Here is a 4271-nt window from a genome sequence, read left to right as displayed (position 1 = left end):
GGGGGCAGGGGGCACGGCGTCGACGTCGACCCCGGCGGCTGCGGCGCCTCGGGCTTGTTTCTAGCGGGGCACGACTTGGACGGGGGGCGGTGCCGTCGTCGGCTGCGGGGGAGACAGACGCGCGCCGATAGGATGTGAGGCGCTGACCACGGCGGCGGTCTAGTTCCGCGCGACCCCGCGAGCAGCCGGCGCTGTCCTTGAGGGCGGCCGCGGGTAGATTTCCAGCTGCTGCTGGCCGCTGTGCGGGGCGCCACGTCCGCGGGCTAGCGCTGCTGCTTCTCCTTACGTATGTGGTGTGTGTCGCGCCCTCTAGGCGCACCACCGCGACCGCGCGCCGCGCCGCGAGGCGAGCCCTGACCCCGCAGCCGCCCCGCGAGCCTGTGAAGTCCCTTGTCCTGTCAGGCTGCAGACCCGCGCGCGGAAGGTCTCTGTGGATTCGTGATTCGTGCGTGGGTTTTAAAGCAATTAATTTCTCTGTAGAGTGCAAAATAAAAGCGATGGCTGTGCAGTTGCATGCAAAGTGTTATGTATATGTATAGCCGTTGAAGTGTTTTCAGTTGAAAATGACGTCTTTGTAGGAATTTAGAAGTGTCACCTAGGTGACACTTTTAATTTTCCCACTCCACACCCCCACCTCTACCCTCGCCCCCACCTTTCCACACCTGCTGGTTTTGCCTGGAAAATGGAGTCATTTGTGTTTTTCAAATGACCTCAGGCCTTGCTCAAAGCTCCTCATTTTAAAACTGAATGTCCTTCTTTATTAATGTGGAGCGCGCGAGCTTGTGGCCATATGATGAGATTTCGTTTTTATCTCCACCTTGAAATGTTTTTCCCTTTCGCGTCGATCTGACCAAAGCTCCCAGGATGCTTCCCGGTCCCGGGTCGTGCGCTGCGTTTTTAAGAGCGGAAAAAAGTCAATTTTTTAATGTTTACTTTTTTCTATCTTTTTTTTTTGTTTTTTTGTTTTTGTTTCTGTGTCTGTGTGATTGTTGAGCTCTTTGTGCGACCTTGCATGATTTCTCGTGTGCAGTTCTCACGTTTGAATGAATGACTCGAGTGGACAGCGCGACGGGCCGTCCTTCTGCTCGGATCCTCGCGTGGATGGAAATCCTCATCTCACTTTTGCCCGGGTGGGTCGGTGCGACGCGTGACGTGCGTGGCGTGTGTGCGGGGCCCACCGCCGCTAGGGCTGTGCGATATCAAGATATTTCGATATCGATACGATATTGTCAGATATTGAGATCTCGTTACTCTCCCGATATCGATATCGGAATATCGAGGTTAATCGATTACTACAGTATATCGCGCTATATAGACAATTTTTAAACATATCGTTTCTCGATATGGTTCGATTTTGCGATGTAACTTGATTTTATCGAGTCGATACGTGGTCGATATCGTACGGCGATATCAAAATCTGGATATCACACAGCCCTACCCGCCGCCCCCGGGCGCATTGAACGCCCGCAAGTCGCGGGGGCTCACGTGCGACTTACTGTTTTGTTGCCCCGGCGCAGGTTGACGAGCACGGGGGAAAATAAAAAAGACATTGTTGTGCGGGGATCAACTCTGTTTGATAGGTTAAATTTGATGGCATGAATTGAGATTACGATAACCACAACAAGAGGAATTGGTGGTTGTCACACGACCGGACACTTATACGAATAGAACAAACTTCAGCTTGGTTCTATTCGTACAAGTGTCCGGTCGTGACAACCACCAACTCCTGGTTGTGGGTATCGGATTATCTATTCCTGCTATCATCTTTATACTATCAAACAGGAGTTGATCCGTTGATCCCCACTACAAAGTCATTTTTTTCCCGTGAGGTTGACGCAGGCCTGGGGCCTGTCGTCCAGGCCACCAACCGCCATCTCCGCTGGTCGCTGTTGTAGCTGCTGTGGCTGCGGCTAGAGGAAGGCTCCTTTGAGAATAGTCTGCAAATGAGTTTTTTCCTGCTATCTTTCCCGTCTTTCTCTCTCTTCTCCCTGCTGTTGTGGCTCCATTCGCTGCGAGGATGGTGACCGCGCGCTCCCCTCTTATCCTTGACCGAAGTCCTGCCCCCCCCCCACCCCAATCTCCCCGACAAAAGTGCCTGTCGCTCTCTGTCTCTGCACGTAGCCCGCATTTATTTGAGCTCCCATCGTCAGTCGGCTTTTGGAGTAGTGGGTCTCCGCGACGTCCGCGTTGAATGGACTAGTGCACTAAGCTCTGACGACTTTAAAAAAAAAAACACTTTTTACAATTAATTTAAAAATAGCTGTTGGTGTAAAATGTATACCCGCCTTTTGCGCGCTTTCTTGGGGTCTGACGGGTTTTGCGGATTTGACAGTGTTATCGTGTCTGACAGACGCCCTTCTGTGGGCAAGGCGCGCCCGCCCTGCCTCATGTGCTTGCATGCGGTAATCTTCTTCAGACTGATGACATTGGGCAGCGCTGGTCAGTCACTCGGTCAAGTAACCCTGCTCTGCTCCAATTCCTATCACCACTCTCAATGACCCGCTGGTCTAACTCGTACCCTCAGATTATTTATACAGATAAAAATTCATATTGGTCTGTTTTTTTATATATATATAAATTGCAACTTTCGTTTCCAAGTGCGATGCTCCCGTCTTTCTTTCAGTAACAAACAACCTCGACTCTTACTCTGAATGCATATAGAGCACGGTTTGACTATGTAAATAAGTTGTTCGAAGCGAATAAGTTGTTGCCGGAACGTGGCTAGACTCTAAGACAGATTGGTGGTGAACCGTGTACTCGTGTACGCGGTTGGTTGTAGTGTTGGTGCGTACATCAAAACTTGGCCATTAGCAAAACATATTTTCCCGGCGTGACGTCGAAGCGAGCGGACATCAATAATTACAATAAGTGAGACGAGTGTCTGTCGCTGTCTACGTCACGAGCAAATGCCTAACTCTTGTTGCGTTTGTCACACGGCATGAGAGAACCGTGCCAAGACGGTCAAAATTACCTGACAGTTTACTTTTGCGGTGTCGAATTTTTTTTCTTCCTTTTTTTTGCCCGCTCCTGTTCGTGTCTGTATTATTTGTCTCCCACACGAGCACTGTATGACTCGCGTGGTTTAATTGTCCATATGAGTGCCTGCCGTCTAGCTGAGAGGATGGGACGGGATGTGGTAGTTAAACCTGCGTTTCCAAAACTACTTTGGAAGGCCGTTTGTGTGATTTCTAAAGAACTATCGGTGCAGTTCGCCAACCGACAAAAATATATCTCAATCCAGAAAAGTGGTCTTGCATGTTTATCCACCTCGTCGTTAAGCTTCATTCTCCACGAGCTCCATTTTGGCACCGAGCGTTTCACGAGGCGACGCTGATGACGGCGCCTGCCACGCGCTGGTTAGGCCAACCCGCCACACAGCTGTGCGCACACGGTGGCCTGCCAGGGCGCCCAGGTGACAATCGGGAACGTTTTAGCCCCGGGGTGACGCGCGAGCGAACGTTGTGCCCGGGCACCTTCATGAGGTGGCAATTTAACTATACAATGTAAAGTAGGGAAACTACTTGTTTCTCACAACAAAGCAAATTTACAGATTTGATTTTTTTGTTTGAGTGAATTGAATTGATTCCAGAAAGAAGTTAGGAAAGTGAAACGTGTCATGGCAAATTCAGGCTTTTAAAAAAGATCTTGAAAAATATTCGTATCTGGAAAATTAATTAAAATCCCTATTACTGACCTACAAGAGTATTTTTCTCGACAAATTTCGCGACTATTTCGGCTCAAAACATTTCCTGTGTGGCAATTAATTTCTCCCGTTGTGCGACGCCTGTGACCTCTGGTACCCGCTGGTCCCCGCTGGTCCCAGCCGCGCGCCGCCGGCCGGCACATGCCACCGCTTTGTCGCTGTACTACACGGTGCGGGCCGCGGTGCTCCGTGTGCCTCCTGCGGGGCCAGAGAGCGAGGCCGGAGGCGCGCGGGGCGCCCTCTAGGTGCGTCACAGGAGGCGCGCCGGAGTGGCCGGAGAGGTGCGTCCCCCCCCCCCCCCCCACCTCTCTCTCTCTCTCTCTCTCTCTCTCTCTCCCCCCCCCTCGCCATGTCATCCTCGACGAAGGCGCGTCCGCGTCCGACGAGGTGGACATTCCCGCCTCTTATCTAAAATAAACGAAAAAAACAACTGAAGAGCCTACCTTGGAGTAGTTGCGATATGCCGACGCGTGAGGGCTTAAATGGCATAATCAGATTTTGCACGTTGGAACCATTATTTTTCGTGTAAGTTTCCATCACGGGAAGGATTTTGTTTTTCATTTAATTA

Source organism: Frankliniella occidentalis, unplaced genomic scaffold, assembly GCF_000697945.3.
Source record: "Frankliniella occidentalis isolate FOCC.00 unplaced genomic scaffold, Focc_3.1 Scaffold73, whole genome shotgun sequence".
Taxonomy (NCBI): domain Eukaryota; kingdom Metazoa; phylum Arthropoda; class Insecta; order Thysanoptera; family Thripidae; genus Frankliniella; species Frankliniella occidentalis.
Note: the sequence above shows the minus strand (reverse complement) of the source record.